This window comes from Manis pentadactyla, chromosome 5 (genome assembly GCF_030020395.1).
Source record: "Manis pentadactyla isolate mManPen7 chromosome 5, mManPen7.hap1, whole genome shotgun sequence".
Classification (NCBI taxonomy): domain Eukaryota; kingdom Metazoa; phylum Chordata; class Mammalia; order Pholidota; family Manidae; genus Manis; species Manis pentadactyla.
Window position 1 is genome coordinate 54,164,383 of NC_080023.1, and position 22,205 is coordinate 54,186,587.

General features: G+C 37.2%; 1 pseudogene; it reads right to left on the bottom strand.

Annotated features, from left to right (window-relative positions):
• Positions 1 to 2,823: 2,823 nt before the first annotated feature.
• Positions 2,824 to 21,995, bottom strand: LOC118928666 (thimet oligopeptidase-like; annotated as a pseudogene).
• Between the last annotated feature and the right edge of the window lie 210 nt (positions 21,996 to 22,205).

Consider the following 22,205-nt stretch of genomic DNA (forward strand, 5'->3'; position numbering starts at 1 on the left):
GGTACAGGAGTTTTATTCTTGGTAGTTTTCTGATTACCACTTCAATTTCATTGCTGGTAATTGGTCTATTCATATTTTCTGTTTCTTCCTGGGTCAGCCTTGGAAGGTTGTATTTTTCTAAAAAGTTGTCCATTTCTTCCAGGTTGTCCAGTTTGTTAGCAGATAATTTTTCTAGTATTCTCTCATAATTCTTTGTATATCTGTGGTGCCCATAATGACTTTTCTTTCCTCATTTCTGATTCTGTTTCTGTGTGTACACTCTCTTTTTTTTCTTAATAAGTTTGGCTAGGGGTTTATCTATTTTGTTTATTTTCTCATAGAACCAGCTCCTCTTTTCATTGATTCTTTCTATTGTTTTTTTTCTTGACTTTATTTATTTATGCTCTAATCTTTATTATGTCCCTCCTTCTACTGACTTTGGGCCTCATTTGTTCTTCTGATTCTAGTTTCATTAATTGTCAGTTTAGACTGTTCATTTGGGAGTACTCTTCTTTCCTGTGGTATGCCTGTATTGCAATATAATTCCCTCATAGCATGGCCTTTGCAGCATCCCACAGATTTTGCAGTGTTTTATTACTGTTGTCATTTGTCTCCATATATTGCATGATCTCTCTTTTTATTTGGTCATTGATCCATTGATTATTTAGGAGCATGCCATTAAGCTTCCATGTGTTTGTGGGCTTTTTCCTTTTCTTTGTGTAATTTATTTCTAGTTTCATATCTTCCTGATATGAGAAGCTAGTTGGAACAATTTCAATCTTTTTGAATTTACTGAGGCTCTTTTTGTGGTCTAATATATGAATCCATTCTGAAAATGTTCCATGTGTACTTGAGAAGAATGTGTGTCCTGCTGCTTTTGGATGGAGCATTCTGTAGATGTCCATTAGTTCCATCTGTTCTAGTATATCATTCAGTGCCTCTGTCTCCTTACTTATTTTCTACCTGGATGATCTGTCCTTTGCAGTGATTGGTGTATTGAAGTCTCCTAAAATGAATGCATTGCATTCTATTTCTTCCTTTAGTTCTATTAGTATTTGTTTCACATATGTAGGTGAACCTGTGTTGAGGGCATAGATATTTATAAGGGTTATATCCTCTTGTTCGACTAACCTCTTTATAATTATGTAATGTCCATCTTTGTCTCTTGTTACTTTCTTTGTTTTGAAATCTATTTTGTCTGATACAAGTACTGCAACTCCTCCTTTTTTCACCCTATTAGTTGCATGAAATATCTTTTTCTATCCTTTTACTTTCTCTCTGTGTGTGTCTTTGGGTTTGAAGTGAGTCTCTTATAGGCAGCATATAGAAAGGACATGTTTTTTAATCTATTCAGTGACTCTATGTCTTTTGATTGGTGCATTTAGACCATTTACATTTAGGGTGATTATTGATAGATATGTACTTATTGCCGTTGCAGGCTTTAGCTTTGTGGTTACCAATGGTTTAAGGGTAATCACTTACTACCTAACAGTCTAATTTAATTCCCTTAGTGTGCTATTGCAAACACAACCTAAAGGTTTTGTGGTTTTTTTTCCCCCTTTTTCTTCCTCTTCCATTCTTTATATATTATGTATCATATTCTGTGGGTTTTCTTTACCCCTTGATTGAATTTGGGGTTAGTCTATTTGATTTTGCTTCTGCTTAGTAATTAATTGTTTTACTTTGCTGTGGTTTTATTTCCTCTGTTGAGAGCAATTTAGCCTTAGGAATACTTCCTTCTATAGCAGTCCCTCCAAAATGCATTGTAGAGTTGGTTTGTGTCAGGTAAATTCTCTCAGCTTTTGCTTATCTGAAAATTGTTTAATCTCTCCTTCAAATTTAAATGATAATTTTGCTAGATAGTGTATTCATGGTTTGAGGCCCTTCTGTTTCATTGCATTATATATATCATGCCACTCCCTTCTGGCCTGTAAGGTTTCTGTTGAGAAGTCTGATGATAACCTGATGCGCTTTCCTTTCTTTGTGATCTTTTTTCTCTCTCTAGCTGCTTTTAAAAGTCTGTCCTTATCCTTGATCTTTCCCATTTTAATTATTATATGTCTTGCTGTTGTCTTCCTTGGGTCCATTGTGTTGGAAGATCTGTGCACCTCCATGGCCTGAGAGACTATCTCCTCCCCCAGATTGGGGAAGTTTTTCTCAATTACTTCCTCAAAGATACTTTCTATCCCTTTTCCTCTCTCTTCTTCTTCTGGTTCCCCTATAAATCAAATATTGTTCTGTTTGGATTAATCACACAGTTCTCTCAATGTCTTTTCATTCTTAGAGATCTTTTTTTTCTCTCTGTACCTCAGCTTCTTTGTATTCCTCTTCTCTAATTTCTATTCTACTTACTGTCTCTTCTACTACATCTAATATGCTTATAAATCCCTCCAATGTATGTTTCATTTCGGATATGGAATTTCTTAATGATTGAATCTCTGTTCTAATTTCATCCCTGAGTTCTTGAATATTTTTCTGTATCTCTGTAAGCATGTTTGTGATTTTTATTTTGAACTGTTTTTCAGGAAGATTGGTGAGTTCTGTTTCATTTGGCCCTTTTTCTGGGGTTTGAAAGATTTTGGTTTGAACCAGTTTCCTTTGATGTTTCATGTTTGTATGTGGCGCCCTCTCATGTCCAGAAGCTCTAGTCTCTTAACCTGTTCAGCCCCTGGAGTGATATTGGAGGGACACAGGGGACCACTGCTGGTTCCTGGGGGGAGGAAAGAGGTGTTTCCTGCTTCCCAAATGCAGTGCCTGTCTCCATTATCAGAACCAGTGAGCCAGAACAGTTGCATGCCTCCATGTTTTGTGTCTGTAGCTGCCATTGGCAGGGCCTCCCTCCAGCTATCCTGATGCCAGGGCCAGGACTGCTGGTTTGCGAGCTGGTCCCTGCAGGTCAGGAGGAAAGTGCAGCAAAGCTGCATATCACAGTGAGTGACCTCTGAGCTGAGTAGCCAGCCATGGGGATGGAGCACCTGAAGCTTCTGAAAGATCCCAACATGCTAGGCAGTGTGCACCCAGACAACCTCTTCTACCTATCCCTTCTCCCGCACAGCAAGCTCCGTGCAAAGCCCACCCCTTCAGCAGCCCTCTCGTTGCTAGGAAACCTCTCAGATCACCCACTTTTCTTTTGTCCCAGAGCAGCTGAGTGTGGATCCCTGTCCTCCACAAGTGGCTGGAATCTCAGTATCTCCAAATATTCTACCTGTCTTAGCTTTCCAACCCCACTAATCTCCAGAGCAGCATGCAATGTAGGTTTTTGCTCCCAAAGCAGATCTCCAGGGCTGGGTGTTCAGCAGTCCTAGGCTTCTACCCTCTACCCACTCCTGCCAGTGAGTTGTGGTGGGGGAAGGCCTTGGGTCCCGCCAGATCAGGGCTTTGGTCTGTTACCCTGTTTTGTGAGGTCTGCTTTGTTCTCCAGGTGTATACAGTCTGGTGCAGCCTTCTTTCCTCTTGCTCTGTTAGGATTAGTTGTATTAACCGTATTTTCATAATATATGTGGGTTTCAGGAGGTATTCTCTGTCTCACCTCTCAAGCCACCATCTTGAATCCCTTCTTCATGTATTTTTGACAAACTTAATTATTATATGATAAATAACACTCTTTTATGCTTAAACTCCTTAAATATTTTTGTCCAAAGCAGAACTGCCAATATACTTAAATGTAGACTTTTAAATTCTCATAGAAAAAGGAATAGATTATATATGCTAAGTGTTTTTTTAAGAGAAGGAACATTAAAATTACCACTAGAAGAAATAAAGATATAGTAACATGACTACTGCCTTTGAATACATTATCTCTGCTTATATCTATTAGGAATGCATTTTACATCTTTCATTTCCTTTCCGTTACCATACTCACAGTTTGTTGCATTCCTAGTGAAGTAGTCAGAATCCATGAAGAAAAGGGTAATATTCGTCTAGGTTCCAGTTATTATGATAATTTGACATGTTCCAGGCTCTTGATAGTTAATAAAGTTTAGATATTTAAACATTAAAATAGTTTAAATTCCTACTCTAACAATGAAACTGGTAGAACAATTTATTAGGAAGAAGTATTGTAGCATGCAAAAGCAGTGTGTTAAGAACCATACAGGTATGAGTCTGATAACTAGGTTTATATAATCCTACTTATGAGATAGGACAGATTATTAAACAAACAGAAAACCCTCCAAATCTCTATTCTCATATTAACTCTTAGTTTTTATGTCATAGAATTCTCCTAAAGATTAAGTGGTAAAGCACTGACTGCTACAGTTTATGAAAATATAAACTCAATAAATCATATCTATTAGTAGCACAGTAACAACATAAACTTGGGCACTAACTTCTATCTATAAAATAAAACTCTCTTGCTTATGTATTGATAATTTGTTTTTTATTATCCATGGGAAAGGGAAAATTTTTTGCATCCATTTCATCCAAATACAACAAAAATGATGAAGAAATAAGCAAAACACGTACAATGTCCAGAAAGCACCCCTATTTTATTGAACTAGAATTTTTAACTGCTCTGATAGAGATCCCAGGGATCCTTACTCTAAGAAATGAAACCTCTAATATAAATTGATTCTCAACTCAGTTTATATCAAAATGCAGATTCCTGGCTCTCACCCCTGGAAAATTTGAATTTATTGATCCAGAGTACAATTTGGACATTGCAATTTTTAAAACATCCTTAGATGAATCTAATATGGTGCCCAGATTAAGAATCACTAGTCTAGATTACTGCTTCTCCAATTTACTGTGCAATTATATCACCTGGGGATCTTGTCAAAACACACAATCTGATTCAACTGGTCTGGGGTGGGGCCTAAGATTCTGCATTTCTGTCCAGCTCCTCAATGTTTCTGATATCACTGGACCACACTTCTACCACCTTAGACTTAGGTGATCTCAGCCTATTGATTTTCATTAACTGTCCATATTTTGTTCCAAAATTTGAAATCTTTTACTCATTAAAAACCACAAAATTAAAAGAAAAAAATCACTAAATTTGAAAACAGGTTGAAATAAGTAAACCTAACTCTATTCCATATTTTAACATTTTTAGGTTGGGTTTCAGTGCAGTGATTAATTATATGATTCTTCTCATGTTGGGTTATTTTATTGCTCAAATGCATATTTGGTCATTTTGATTAGGCAAGACTAGAACTGTATTTAGTCTCAGACTGATTTTTGCCACTACTGAAGAATAATCCATATCCAACATTCTAGGGATAATAAGTATGTTCATTTTTCCTCTCTTTCTCTCTTTTTAATGGCAGCATTTAAAAGAACTATCTTCACTAGGAAAACTTCCCAGGAAGGAGGCAACTTAGTGCAATAAAAAGGAGGCCTTCAAGAGGCATGAGTTCTCCAGATGGCTGGAGACAGGACCTTCTCAGCCCAGCCAGCCACTGAGGGAGTGTCTGGTAGACTTCTCATGAGAAATGGGGGGGCCATGAGTCCAGGGTGGGTAAAGATCCAGGTGTGTCAGCAGTCCAGCAGCTCGCTGCCTGCCCCACCCTGCCTACCCCATGGGCAGCCCCTGCTCTCAGAAAGAAGGCATCTTGCTTGGGGTCTCAGCCCAGGAAGAGGTTTAGCATGACACTGGCATCTTGGGAGCTGCCAAGGCCTTAGAATTCAGCTTCTCTAGTCCATTCTGACCTTGCCAATCAGGATGCCCTCCTGCTTGAAGTGCATGTGGAACAAGTCCATGGAGTACATCTCACTCCACATGTACATGCAGTACTGGGTGTCATAGTGGCCCACCAGGTGGCTGAAGGTCAAGGGCATGTTGGTCCTTGGAGTGCCTGGGACCTCAAGGATCTCATGGCAGAGACTGGTGTGCTCCTCCATTGGATCTACAACCATCTGTGGGTGCAGTGCCCGGTTCACTTTGGCCAGGACAACTTGGTGCAGGTTGGAGAGACACGTGTTGGCCTATCAGGACTTGATGAGCTTCTCCAGAGGCTCCAGGGGGGATGTCACTGCCTGTCCTGAAGTGCTGTGACATCTGAAGCAGTAGCTCTTTCTCCCACACCCAGTTCTCCAGCATCAGTGACAATACTTCCACTAACTCCAGCTTCACTTGCCTCCTGCTTTACATGGTGAACTCTGCCTGACAACAGAGCTGGTGTGTCACATGCCCAAACTCATGCAAATAGGTCTCTACCTCACCGTGCTGCAACAGGGAGGGGCTGCCTAGGGTGGGCTTGGTGGATTTGGCCACTGTGGCTGCCATGGAGATCTGGCAGCTCCTATTCTGCCACAGGCAGCCCAACTGCAGGCCAAAGCAGGCTGTGTGTCCGCACTTCTCTTCCTGTGGGTACAGGTCCAGGTAGAACTTCCTGATGACCTTCCCTGAGGCTGAATCCCTCAGAGAGTACAGTGTCACATCACTGTGCCACATGGCAGCATGCTCCTTATGGTACAAGGTCAGCCTGAGAGGCTCCTGGTAGATGCTGAGCAGCCCCTTGTTGACCACCTGCATGAGGAAGTACTGCTTGAGCATCTGATACATGCTGTAGCATCTCCTTTACCTGGTTCTTGTAGAAGCTTATGTTCCAGGTGTTGATCCACCCGTAGAACTCCAGGCCCAGCTTCTTGCACCTGGCCTTCCTCAGCTCCAGGATCAATGCCTACTCCTGCTCCTGGAGCTGCTCCAGCTTCAGGACCAGCTTTCTATGAAAGTGGTCACCACTTTGCTGGTCTTAGCCATGTTCATCTACAGTACAGAGTTGGCCTGCCTGCCTAATCCCAGCTGTGGGGAAAACTGAAGTTTCTATGGCCAGGATCCTCACCTGAACCTAAACTACTTGATGAGGTAACTGGCCTGCTGCTAGGCTACTGCTTCCACACCCATAGGCAATAAGCTATTAGTGACTGAGTCACTATATAAAGAGCTCTGCCCAGTGCTCTGGGTGGAGGTAGAAATGAAGGAAGATTGCAGACATATTTCTAATACTCATCTACTGCTGGGAGAACTAGCTGGGTAATATACCCTTTTACCCCAAGAACATTTTATTGTCATACCTTTTTCTCACTGAATCCACAGTGAACTTCTCTGAGGCTGAAACCCATTGGCAGGACACCAGCAAGCTAGATTTCTGGGCCTGGAGTGAGATCAGGAATATTTCCAGTCCTCTGAGAATTTGGAGTTTTCCCTGTAATTCTTTGGGTAGTTTTTTCACTAGTCTCAGTTAATTTCTTCATACATTTTCTCTAGTTAGTATTTAGTTGAAATTTCAAAAGAGGTCCTGAGCAGATCTCCAAAGTTTGTTCTCTCTTTCTCATATGTCTTTCTTAATGTCTCACACAGCATTCTCTGTCTTCTACAAACTTCCAGCTTTGTCTCCTCAACTCAGGAAGATTACTAAGTTTTGTTCAGGTTCCCCTTTTTGTGCTACACTACAAAGAAACTCTCTCATGGTAGTAAGCCAGGGAAGTAGAGGGCACACACTTCATTTGTTTCCCTTTCAGTAATCACTGTCCTTTGTTGCCAGATGTCTCCTATCTTCAAAATCACCATTCCTGTGTTTGTCTTGATTTTTAGTTGTTTCAGGTGGGAGGCTAAATCCAGTCTATTACTCATCTTGCCCAGCTCCTCTGCATTTTATATTGGTTTCATTCCTATCATCTATATTTAATCCATTTCATTTCTTGTTGCCCTTTTTAGAAAACATAAGGATTTAATAATAACCATTATTGAACTGTTGAACCACTGTGTTGTATACCTGAAACCAATGTAGGATTGTGTATCAACTTCAATAAAAAAATACTACAATACTTAAATAAAAAAAGGACTTCAGTATTTCATAGCATTGGAACACTGTGTATCGAGTTAATCTGATTAAACAGGAAGCAATAAAGACAGAAATGACTTGGAGATTATATAAGGACAATATACAGAGTAAAACTATTTTTTAAAAATTGCATAATGTATTCAGACCTGAAAAATAAGGAATTGAATTTTTTTTAATGAATGTGGGAAAGTGCTAAACATTGCATGACACAATGTAATTTGAAAAAATAATTCAAATTAATTTTAAAAAGTAGGTATGTTACTCAGAAAATATTCATTTCCTAAGTATATGTAACATGTTTTTAGTATATTGTTTAACATCAGGCTACTGTGATCCCTGCAAATAATTCCTGAAGGGCAATTTACTAATTTGTGTAGTCTAGTATAAGAAATTTATGGGAATTGACTTTTGAGGGTCAAGGTAGAATATTATTGGTGTTACACCACATGGAGAAATACCTTTTTATTCCTCACATTGGAATTTGGCTATTATTTGCAATTATAAAGATACTTTATATTCACACAGGGTGTCAACATATGTTTAATAATTTTTGTCATACTATGCTCTTAAGTTTCAAAAAGATGGCCCATCACTGTGCTCCATATGTTGCCATTTATAAGACATCCCCACTCATTTCCTTTTTTAAAAATTTTTCGAGAAAGAGCTAGAAAAAAATAAAGATGCACAAATACATAACTTAAAAGATATGCACACACACAAAAGATATTCCTACTCAAATTCTGTACAGTGACAAGACATCCCTGCCAACTTCCAACAATAATATGCCATCATCATCCCACATTTTCAAACATTTAAAAATTATACAAATTAAAGAAGCTTATTTTTTAAATGAAATATCTCTCTCACTTATTTTTTAAATGAAATATCTGTTTGTTCTGAAGGTCTTATTAATGAGAGAATACTTAAGATTCTAACCAGTGAAATTGTTCTGTGTACTAGTTTAAAGGCCTTTGAACTGACAATCCTTTGTGCAGTCAAATTCTCAATACTGAAACCAGTGGTAATACCCATGCTTAACTGCACGGAGAACAAAGAGCAGATTATAACAAGGTTTCCTTTGTATAATAATTGAAAAGTAGAGGAAAAAATACTGTATTGACAAGAGATTTAGGGCATGTTTATACTTTTATCTGTTGTAAAGCAAATCTATTAAAGAATGTTTTATATGTGTAAACAAAATGGTTTTATAATTATATATGGGTGTTTTATTTGAAGATAACAAATTAAGAATGGAAAATATACTTTCTTTGTTAGCAGAATAGGTGTTGATGAATTAAGTATCTCATTTATGTACGATAAAAAGTAGTATTTATTTAGAAACTTAGAATTTCTTGTGACTTTGTGTCTATAAGCTGCCTATATTTTTTTGTAAAGACATGATATCACATTTATGTTTTCAAATTATATCATTGCTGCATGTTGCATTATAATTTAAATTGTCATGAAAAACAACCATTTTTTGAGATAACTAAAATCTATACCGCAACTTATACTTTTCACACAATAGTAATAAAAATATATTTACATTCACACAGGATATCAACATATGTTTAATAATTTTTGTCATACTATGCTCTTGAGTTTCAAAAAGATGGCCCATCACTGTGCTCCATATGTTGCCATATATATTTAAAATCTTACTGATGCTAAATTTAACAGATAAGGGGAAATTCAACTCCTAGGTACTTTCAGAACCAGGAAAAATGTGTTCCTGAACAGTGGCCATCTGTCAAACAAAACTGTACTATAGTAGTGTGTGGTACCCACATGATAGGATCTCATTTACTGAAATTGCACTGAGAACACTGCATGCATTTCACATAAGGAAGGCTTTCAATTCGACCATGGAGAGACATATAAAAGAAAAAAATTCACTCTTCTTGCAGATACATTGCTTGTATTGTCCTCATTATCCTACCAAGATGTTTTAGAAAAAAAAAAGAAGTAAAGGGATGCAGGGAATCATAAAAACAAGTCTTCAGGCACATGAACATGTTTGTTTAATTTACATCAAGATCTTACTGAAATATTTTATATGGATAAGCTGGAAGAAACACAATGACTATAGTGACTATTAAGTGTTAGGTTCACTACAACACACACATTAAACTCAGGAATGTAAGAAATTCTTTGAAACCAGTAGGACCACATTGAGTTTCCTCCCATTTTAATGGTACAATATATAGGCTGATTTTTACTTCAGTTTTTTCCTCAGACTTTATCAGCTGAATGATTTAGATGTATTTTGTGTCCTCTATATGCCAAATCTATTTTGGTCCCTCTGCTACTTAACATGAGCATCCTGCAGAGAAAGTATTTGAAGCCTTGATACTTTTTCCATGTGCACACATAAAAAATAACATTTTATTTCTCTTTTATCCAAATATAGAGGTGGTTAAATAACTTTCTTCTTCCTAAATTAATTTTACATAAATGCACTTATCAATATTGGTCATAGGCCAAGACAACCAGAAGTAAATTTTTAAAAAATTACTTGCTATAGCAACTATCTTACACTAATTTTCAGTGTATGCTGTATCTATTTAATGCAGCAACCCCAATGCTTTGCCTTATGTGTTGGTTTTCATTTAGAATGCATGACTGATGTTGTATTGCCAGAGGTTTTTTTGCAAAAGGATGAAATACTGTTTGATTTCATTCCTTTGACATTATGTTTTGACACCTGCATATACAGAGCCCACATATTCTTTAGGACTTCTGGTTGGATCACTGACATTTCCTTCAATTCCATATTTCTAAGGCTTTGGTAGTGTCTCCAGTTCAATCAGAGTATTAATTTTATCACCATTCTTGATACCCATACTAAAAGGTACATATTCTCCATAAGAAAATGTGTTGCTTCTTCTTCCCTTACATTTCAACCCTGGTTATGAGTGATGTGTTACCACTCTTCAAAACAGTTCTTCCCTCAGGTAAAATTTAAAAGTCCTTAATATGCCTCACAACAACATGTCTACCTGGAAGGTGTCCAGTATCATGTTTGACACAATGTGAATGGCTAATGGATGTCTGTTGAATTAATAGTCACAAATAAATGAATGGTAGTCCATTAAGTGAATTTTATCTTTTATTTGTCATTTAATAACCCAGCTAAAGAATGCCTCCTTCAGCTTACTACTGTTCATCTCAGCCTCTTGCTTCAGCTCGGATGAAGGACTGACTGATCTTGTCTGCACTCCTGGTGACTGTACAGCTGTGACCTGCACATTGGGTGCTGCACTGCTGATGCTGCCCACAGTGCTCTGTATTCTTACCCACAGAAGGGTGGCCTGCAAGTATGTAGCCCAAACATACGCAATCCGAAAAGGGCAAGGAAGTTATAATACCAGGAGCTGAACTTTGTCCAATGTGATAGAGGAGCCAGTGGATAAATTATATCCCTCTCAATCCCTTACAGACAGTTGTAACATACAACTTATAAGGCTCCTCAGGAGCATAGTCCCTAGACCCTAGATCAGACAATCAGTTGCCTTCATGGCAAAGGATAGCTTGCTAATGTATCTTTTCATGGACTGTCTCTCTTTTGTTTTGTTTTTCTTATACTTCAGTCATGGGACCATATTTTCTAGTAAAACAATGCACATAAATTCCATGTCAATGGCTCTTCTTTTAGAGGAACTCAGACTAAATGAACCCATCTCAAACCAACCAACAATTTCTTTGTGCTCCTTGTCTTTTAAGGGCTTCACTGTTATTAGGGACCTATTTATATTTCATACATACTATTTATTATATCAAAATGATAATTATTTTATTAAGTAAAATTTTTATATGCTTTTCACTTTATTAAGATACAGAAAGTCTAAGATGAGAAGACCCATTGCAGTCTTAAAGTTTACAGTTTAGGGAGAAACAAAAAATATACAGAAATAAAAACAAGTATAGTACCTTACAGAACAATATATAAAGAGAGTCTGAGCTACTCAGAGTCCTGCACCTATCAACAAGAGCTACTTTAAAATTCAAATAGAAGAACACCTATGTTAAATTTATCAGATTAATGTTCTTGGTCTCCCTACCCTTAGGCTTGGTGACAATATTTATAAAGGTTTCTGCCCACAGGGTAGTGGCAGCAGAAACTGGGCACCCTGCCTCATTCTTTCCTTAAACTATTTACTGTTAGAGTATTTATGTAGTAAGAAGAGAAGGGCAAAATGATTTCTGGATAGGAGAGGCCATAGTTTCCACTTAGACCCGTGAATGTTGTGTAGACTACATTAATAGGCCAATTCTTCATTTCTACCTTCAACTCATCCCCTGCCATGTGACTATGTAGTTTTTTCAACAGAGGAAAAAGTATATTTCCTAGTCCTTAGAGTCTGAGTTCAGCCAAGTGATGTGCTTTGACAAAAGGGGTGCTAGCAGATGTGATCTATGTATAGGCTTGAAAAAGCATGTTTCCACTGTCTCATCCTCCGTCATCACTATGATCACAGCAATGAGTTAGTATGTTCTAGGATGAGACATAGGTGGCCCAGAAGCCCAGTATCCCAGTTGACAAGTCTACAAAAATGCAGAAATGTTGATTCCAATTAAAGCCAGGAGAGCCACCAAACCTGAATGTTGAACCATAGTGTCATGAGGTAAATAAGTGCTCATTGGTTTATGTTACTAATTCTTGGGGTGATTTGATGTGTAGCATTATTGTGGCACTAAATAACTGATGCAGAAATTGGTTCCAGTAATTGAGTACTGCCATTACAGAAACCTAAAATATGTGGCATTGGCTTGGGGCTGGGTGACAGTAGAAAAGAGGCATTAATAAACCCTGGAAAACATAGTGAGGAAATTGTTACAGGATTCTGGAAAGAAACAACAAGGAAATTTCCAAGGCTGTCTGAGAAAATGGCCACCTGCACTACGTCTTTGTAATTATCTGGCAAAAATATTGCCTCAGATGACTTGTTATTGCTAAAGAGATTTTGGATTTGGGAAGAGCTGTCAAAGCAAAATATTGAAAGCATATATTTATTTATTGGAGCTGTTTATGAAGAAATGCATGAAATAAAAAAACAGACATTTTGGAATTAAAATAAGGGAGTATGGAGGTATCAGGACTTGCTATGTTAGAAAAAAAGTTATTTCTCATACCTAGCAAGCCATAGATTCTATAAGTAAGACACAGTGTCAGGATAAAGATCAAATAAATAGTGAGTTTATGAGATCCTTTATAAGGACTTCACAAAGAATTAAGGTGGGGCCCAGTAGATATTTACAGCTAAACAAAAGTGGTTTTAAGGAACTCAATCATGAGTACTAAAATGTCTGAAATATGGGCTAACCTGCTAGTGAGAAGCATTTACTAAAAACTTCTATTTGTATGACTTTTGGAGCATGGGAAAATATGATCACATACATAGAAAGCCCACAAAATGCTTAGGAGAATTGTATTTATAAAATCAGTACCGGCATGAGACTGACAGAATTCAAACAGTAAGCCCTCTGAGCCCTCAACTTTCTTTTCCTTTTTTTATTTAAATTCATTTTGTTATCAATAATCTACAATTACATGAAGAACATTATGTTTCCTAGACTCCCCCCTTCACCAAGTCCCCCCCACAAGCGTAGTAAGATGCTGTAGAATCACTACTTGTCTTCGCTGTGTTGCACATCCCTCCCTATGCCCGCCCCCACATTATGCATGCTAATCATAAGGCCCCCTTTCTTTTACCCCACCTTTATCCCTCCCTTCACACCCATCCTCCCCAGTTCCTTTCCCTTTGGTAACTGTCAGTCCATTCTTGGGTTCTGTGAGTCTGCTGCTGTTTTGTTCCTTCAGTTTTTCTTTGTTCTTATAGCTGCACGTATGAGTGAAATCATTTGGTACTTGTGTTTCTCAGCCTGGCTTATTTCACTGAGCATAATACCTGCTAGCTCCATCCATCTTGTTGCAAATGGTAGGATTTGTTTTCTTCTTATGGCTGAATAACATTCCATTGTGTATATGTACCACCTCTTATTTATCCATTCATCTACTGATGGACATTTAGGTTGCTTCCATTTCTTGGCTATTGTAAATAGTGCTGCAATAAACATAGGGGTGCACCTGTCTTTTCAAACTGGAGTGCTGCATTCTTAGGGTAACTTCCTAGAAGTGGAATTCCTGGGTCAAATGGTATTTCTATTTTGAACTTTTTGAGGAACCTCCATACTGCTTTCCACAAAGGTTGAACTAAATTACATTTCCACCAGCAGTGTAGGAGGGTTCCCCTTTCTCCACAACCTCGCCAACATTTGCTGTCTGTCTTTTGGATGGTGGTGATCCTTAATGGTGTGAGGTGATATCTCATTGTGGTTTTAATTTGCATTTCTCTAATGACTAGCATCTTTTCATGTGTCTGTTGGCCATCTGAATTTCTTCTTTGGAGAACTGTCTGTTCAGCTACTCTGCCCATTTTTTAATTGGATTATTTGCTTTTTGTTTGTTGACATGCCTGAGCTCTTTATATATTTTGGATGTCAACCCTTTATCGGATCTGTCATTTATGAATATATTCTCCCATACTGTAGGATACCTTTTTGTTCTATTGGTGGTGTCCTTTGCTGTACAGAAGATTTTCAGCTTGATATAGTCCCACTTGTTCATTTTTGGTTTTGTTTTCCTTGCCCGGGGAGATATGTTCATGAAGAAGTTGCTCATGTTTACGTCCAAGAGATTTTTGCCTATGCTTTTTTCTGAGAGTTTTATGGTTTCATGACTTACATTCAGGTCTTTGATACATTTCAAATTTCCTTTTGTGTATGGGATTAGACAGTAATCCAGTTTCATTCTCTTACATGGAGCTATCCAAATTTGCCAGCACCATCTGTTGAAGAGACTGTCGTTTCCCCATTGTATGTCCATGGCTCCTTTATCATATACTAATTGACCATATATGTTTGGGTTAATGTTTGGAGTCTCTATTCTGTTCCACTGGTCTGTGGCTATGTTCTTGTGCCAGTAACAAACTATCTTGATAACTGTGGCTTTGTAGTAGAGCTTGAAGTTGGGGAGCGAGATCCCTCTCCCCACTTTATTCTTCCTTCTCAGGATTGCTTTGGCTATTCGGGGTCTTTGGGGTTTCCATACGAATTTTTGAAATATTTTTTCCAGTTTGTTGAAGAATGCTGTAGGTAATTTGATAGGGATTGCATCAAATCTGTATATTGCTTTGGGCAGGATGGCCATTTAGACGATATTAACTCTTCCTAGCCAAGAGCATGGGATGAGTTTCCATTTGTTAGTGTCCTCTTTAATTTCTCCTAAGAGTGTCTTACAGTTTTCAGGGTATAGGTTTTTCACTTCCTCAGTTAGGTTTATTTCTAACTATTTTATTCTTTTTGATGCAATTGTGAATTGAACTGCTTTCATGATTTCTCTTTCTGTTGGTTCATTGTTAGTGTATAGGAAAGTCACAGATTTCTGTGTGTTAATTTTGTATCCTGCAACTTTGCTGTATTCTGATATCAGTTCTAGTAGTTTTGGAGTAGAGTCTTTAGGGTTTTTTATGTACAATATCATGTCATCTGCAAATAGTGACAGTTTAACTTCTTTACCAATCTGGACTCTTTGTACTTCTTTGTTTGGTCTAATTGCAGTGGCTAGGACCTCCAGTACTATGTTGAATAACAGTGGGGAGAGTGGGCATCCCTGTCTTGTTCCTGATCTCAGAGGAAAAGCTTTCAGCTTCTCACTGTTCAGTATGATGTTGCCTGTGGGTTTTTCATATATGGCCTTTATTATGTTGAGGTACTTGTACTCTATACCCATTTTGTTGAGAGTTCTTATCATGAATGGATGTTGAATTTTGTCGAATGCTTTTTCAGCATCTATGGAGATGATCAGGTGATTTTTGTCCTTCTCTTTGTTGATGTGGTGGATGATGTTGATGGATTTTCGAATGTTGTACCATCCTTGCATCCCTGGGATGAATCTCACTTGGTCATGTTGTGTGATCCTTTCGATGTATTTTTGAATTCGGTTTGCTAATATTTTTTTGAGTATTTTTGCATCTACGTTCATCAGGGATATTGGTCTGTAATTTTCTTTTTTGGTTGGGTCTTTGCTGGTTTTGGTATTAGGGTGATGTTGCCTTCATAGAATGAGTTTGGGAGTATTCCCTCCTCTTCTATTTTTTGGAAAAGTTTAAGGAGAATGAGTATTATATCTTCTATGTATGTCTGATGAAATTCTGAGGTAAATCCATCTGGCCCTGGGGTTTTGTTCTTGGGTAGTTTTTTGATTACCACTTCAATTTCTTTGCTGGTAATTGTTTTGTTTAGATTTTGTGTTTCTTCCTTGGTAAGTCATGGGAGGTTGTATTTTTCTAGGAAGTTATCCATTTCTCCTAGGTTTTCCAGCTTGTTAGCATATAGGTTTTCATAGTATTCCATAATAATTCTTTGTATTTCTGTGGGGTCCATCGTGATTTTTCCTTTCTCATTTCTGATTCTGTTTATGTGTGTTGACTCTCTTTTTCTCTTAATAAGTCTGGCTAGAGACTTATCTATTTTGTTTATTTTCTCGAAGAACCAGCTCTTGGTTTCATTGATTTTTTCTGTTGTTTTATTCTACTCAATTTTATTTATTTCTTCTCTGATCTTTATTATGTCCCTCCATCTGCTGACCTTAGGTCTCATTTGTTGTTCTTTTTCCAATTTTGATTATTGTGACATTAGACTATTCGTTTGGGATTGTTCTTCCTTCTTTAAATATGCCTGGATTGCTATATACTTTCCTCTTACGACTGCTTTCGCTGCGTCCCACAGAAGTTAGGGCTTTGTGTTGTTGTTGTTGTCATTTGTTTCCACATATTGCTTGATCTCTATGTTAATTTGGTCATTAATCCATTGATTATTTAGGAGCACGTTGTTAAGCCTCCATGTGTTTGTGGGCCATTTTGCTTTCTTTGTACAATTTAGTTCTAGTTTTATACCTATGTGTTCTGAAAACTTGGTTAGTAGGATTTCAGTCTTTTGGTATTTACTGAGGCTCTTTTTGTGGCCTAGTATGTGGTCTATTCTGGAGAATGTTCCATGTGCACTTTAGAAGAATGTTTATCCTGTTGCTTTTGGATGTAGAGTTCTATAGATGTCTATTACGTCCATTGGTTCTAGTGTGTTGTTCAGTGCCTGTTTCCTTACTTATTTTCTGTCCAGTGGATCTGTCCTTTGGAGTGAATGGTGTGTTGAATTCTCCTAAAATGAATGTTTTGCATTCTATTTCCTCCTTTAGTTCTGTTAGTATTTCTTTCACATATGCTGATGGTCGTGTGTTTGGTGCATATATATTTATAATGATTATGTCCTCTTTCTGGACTGACCCCTTTATCATTATGTAATGTCCTTCTTTATCTCTTGTTACTTTCTTTGTTTTGAAGTCTATTTTGTCTGATACTAGTACTGCAACACCTGATTTTGTCTCCCTGTTGTTTGCATGAAATATCTTTTTCCATCCCTTCGTTTTTAGTCTGTGCATGTCTTTGGGTTTGAGGTGAGTCTGTTTTCAGCAGCATATAGATGGGTCTTGGTTTTTTTATCCATTCAGTGACTCTATGTCTTTTGATTGGTGCATTCAGTCCATTTACATTTAGGGTGATTATCGCTAGGTATGTACTTATTGCCATTTCAGGCTTTAGATTCGTGGTTACCAAAGGTTCAAGTTTAATATCCTTACTATCTGAGAGTCTAACTTAACTCACTTAGTATGCTGTTACAAACACAATCTGTTTCTCCTCTTTTTTCTTCCTCCTCCATTCTTTATATATTAGGTATCATATTCTGTACTTTTTGTCTATCCCTTGATTGACTTTGAGGATAGATAATTTAATTTTTCAGTTGCTTAGTAATAAGTTGTTCTACTTTCTTTACTGCAGTTTTATTACCTTTGGTGACAGCTATTCAACCTTAGGAACACTTCCATCTATAGCAGTCCCTCCAAAATAGACTATAGAGATGGTTTTTGGGAGGTAAATTCAGCTTTTGCTTATCTGGAAATTGTTTAATTCCGCCTTCAAATTTAAATGTTAATCTTGTCAGATAAAGTAATTTTGGTTCTAGGCTCTTCTGCTTCATGGCATTATATACGTCATACCACACCCTTCTCGCCTGTAAGGTTTCTGCTGAGAAGTCTGATGTTAGCCTGATGGGCTTTCCTTTGTATGTGATCTTATTTCTGTCTCTGGCTGCTTTTAACTGTCTGTCCTTATCCTTGATCTTTTCCATTTTAATTACTATGTGTCTTGGTGTTATCTTCCTTGGGTCCCTTGTGTTGGGAGATCTGTGGATCTCCATGGCCTGAGGGACTATCTCCTTCCCCAGTTGGGGAAAGTTTTCAGCAACTACCTCCTCAAAGACACTTTCTATCCCTTTCTCTCTCACTTCTTCTTCTGGTATCCCTGTAATGCGAATATTGTTCTGCTTGGATTGGTCACACAGTTCTCTCAATATTCTTTCATTCTTAGAGATCCTTTTTTCTCTCTGTGCCTCAGCTTCTTTGTATTCCTCTTCTCTAGTTTCTATTTCATTTATCGTCTCCTCCACCGTATCCAACCTGCTTTTAATACCCTCCATCTTGCTCTTTAATGATTGGATCTCTGACCTGAATTCATTTCTGAGCTCTTTCATGTCTTTCCATACCTCCATTAGCATGTTGATGATTTTTATTTTGAACTCCCTTTCAGGAAGGGTCATGAGGTCCATATCATTTAAATCTTTCTCGGGAGTTGTATTAACAATTTTACTCTAGATCAGGTTTCTTTGGCATTTCATATTTGTATATGGCGCCCTCTAGTGTCCAGAAGCTCTATTCTGGAGCTACTCTGCCCCTGAAGCAATGTCGGGTGTCGCAGGGGAACGGTATTGGTGCCTGGGGGTAGGAAAGAGCTTTTCCCCACTTCCCAGCTGCTGTGCCTGTCTTCACTGCCTAAACCAGTGGGCCGAGCACACAGATATAAGCTTTTGTCCCAGAGAAGCTGGATATGGATCCCTGCTTTCCGCAAGTGGCCAGAATCCCAGCCTCCCAGGAAATCCACCTGTCCCAGGTTTCCAACCCTATAATGAGAAGAATATGATGAAACACCATGAAATGTAGGTTTGTGCTCCCAGCGCAGATCTCCGGAGCTTGGTATTCAGCAGTCCCAAGCCTTCCACTCCCTCTTTGCTCAGTTTTTCTTCCTCCTGCTGGTGAGCTGTTGTGGGGGAAAGGCTCATGTCCCACCAAGCCACAGCTCTGGTATGTTACCCCATTCGCTGATTTCTGCTCTTTTCTCCAGGTATGTGCAGTCTGATGCGGTCCTCTTTCCTGTTGCTCTCTCAGGATTATTTGTGCCAACTATATTTTCTAATTGTACCCAGTTTTAGGAGGAAGCCTCTGTCTCTCCTCTCACGCCATCTTATTTAATTGCTCTCTGAGCCCTCAACTTTCTATGGGACACCAAAATTAGAAAGTTGACTTAGGTAGACATTTTTCTTATTAGATTACTCTTCCACTTATATCTACCAGAAATGAAGAGAACTTATACGGTTTTTGTTTCTTCAAAATCCAGATTTGTGTCTTCTTCTTGTACTCTGATCATTTATTTAAAGTTTGTACCCTGGATTTACTGACTGTAAGGTTCACTAGCAATTTCAACAAAGGTTAAAACAGTTAAGGCTAACATTGTCATATCCAAGGAACAGGTAAGTGCAGTGACTGATATCAGGATCAGGAAATGATTCTGTTAAGAGTCACCTATTAGATATTTTAGGCTTTGTGAGGCAAAGGTCTCTAACAACACCACTTAATTCTAGCAGTGTCACTAAACTTGTCATCAATGATATGTAAATTAATGAACATGGCTATGTTTGCATAAAACTTTATTGGCTTATGAACTGTAATTTTCTGAGTTGTGATTTACTCAAAATACAGAAATTAAAATAAAAGTACATTTGTCATATAACAGCATTCTTTTTGTAATGAAATGCTCATATAACTTGAATAAAGGTATGTACAGAATTTTGAGGCACATTATATTTAATATCTATAGAATTCCTTTGTAAATTCTTAAGCTGATATAGATTGACAGTTGCAACTCATAACTCATGTTATAAGACCTATGATGATTCATCTAGTGTGGTTATTGAATACTAAGAAAAATACTGTGAACCTAAATGCACTCTTATCAATATTCTTTCTGCAACATTTTACTTTGGAGATTTCTATCTCCCTAAATGGAATGTGTCCTGAAGTGTACATCTATACACCACTAAGTTAAATTATGGGAATTGAAATCTCAAAATGCATGTTATTGAATATGCTGAGATAGAAATTCTTTGTTCATCTTAAGAAGCAAAACATGTATTAGAGAAAGCTAATCAGTTTTCAAGTGGGTAGTAATTCTAATTTCTTCCAAGCATAATTTATTATTTTTAAGGTAGGAAAACAAGCCATCTATCAAATGTTTCTCATAGTAATATCATTAATATTGTTATTAAAGGAGACTTCATTTAGATGCTGCATGAATAGTGATCACAGGCTTATTTTTTTGGTATATGAAAGTGAATTTCATTTTTTCTGGGTTTTCATTGAAGGAGTTATGAAAAAAGATGAAAAATGGATTATAAGAAGGATGTTATTTTAGACTAAAATTATCTTTGTGTTTTGGTTATAAGAATATTTTATAAAAAATTTGTTTTATATTTTGTTATCCATGTATTTTAAAAATCTACTTAAAATCCTTCTACTCTTCATTTGGGCAAAAAAAAATAAAAAATCCAAGATTTCTCAACAACCATTAATTCATTATTTGATACCAGTGAGGATTAGAAGAGAGATATTTGGAGACATATATATCCTATGATCAATTGACAATTTCCCTCTCATTTAGTTTTCTCTATCCATATTAGTTAGACATTCAATCATATAACTGAATATTACTTGAGAATTTATTATGTGCTATATATTGTGCTTTTGACAAGACAGATTACTTAAACTCAAAGAAGACATCTACCAGTTGAGATGAATTTTAAACAAATAAATATAAATGTACATGGCATGAAGGAAAACATCATGTATAATACAAACATAAGAATGGGAAACAGATTTTCTATGGCCAGCAAAGGAAAGCTCTACTAAGTTTTTTTCCTATATTTGAAGAATGAGCAGGATTTAGGCCACTGAAAGTTTGTGTGAACAGCATTTCCAGCAGAGAAAGAACATAATGCCAAGGACCTTAGGAAAATAAAACTTGGTATATATACTTCAGGTACTGAAAGAAGGCCGATATGGCTAGATCATGATAATTTTGAGCAAGAATATTATAAAGTAGAGCCATAAAGTAAAATAGCAGTTAATTACTGTGAGACTTAGCAAGATTTAAGAATTTTAGTTTTCAACCAATGAACATGACTCTCCATCAAAGGGTTTTAATCAGTAAAGGGATATATCAGCTTCTTTTTAGTGCTGGATAATATTACTTTATCTGAATGTATCATATTTTATCCATTTTCCCAATGAGGGCATCTTGGTTTCTTCCATGTTTTAGCAATTTATGAATAAAGTTGTTATAAATATACACATACAGGTTTTTGTGTGGACATAAATTTTCAATTTCTTTAGGTAAATACTAAAGAGCGTGATTGCTGTACCATATACTAAGCTTATATTTAGTTTAGCAAGAAATTGACAGACTGTCTTCCAAAGTAGCTATATTTTGAATATGTAGAGTATATATTGAATATCAAAAGACTTATTTCCCAGGTGAAATAAAGTTATGTCATATATTCTGTTAGTGCTAATGCAAATGAGAGAATTACATGTATCTGAGAAATATGTAAGCAATACAACTGATGAGAATTTGTGGTATGAGTGAAACACAGATGGGAGGGATAGGAAGATTGTTGATATGAGCCATAGCCAAATGCAATTTTCTGGAAAGGAAAAATTTGAATTCATGACAGTAAGGCAGGAGTCATTTCATTTCTCTGATAGTATAAAACTAAATGTCTTCTCTCTGTGGATTTTTCCTTCCACGTACATACATTAACAGAAAATACGGTACTTTTCCTGTGGGTCTGTAGTACAGTGCCACTACAGTACGGAGGATCATCCCCATTCCACAAACCTGATGCTTCACAAAGAATGTTCTCATCAGTTGGAATTGGGTCCTCAAAGCCATGGCACGGACAGATGGTGACATAGGCATTTTCTTGTTTCTTCTCTTCAGGCATTTTTTAATAACACAATCGCTAAAGTTGTGCAGAATTTTTTTTCCTTGCTAACGCATACCATGGAGACCATAAATGACACTATGTGTGTGTCACTATATGTGTGTGAGATGGAGGAAAGAACGACATCCAGCACTTTACAAATGCAGATTTATCTTTTCATGATATAAATGGACTTTTAAAGAAAGTATTTTCGAAATATGGAATACTTAG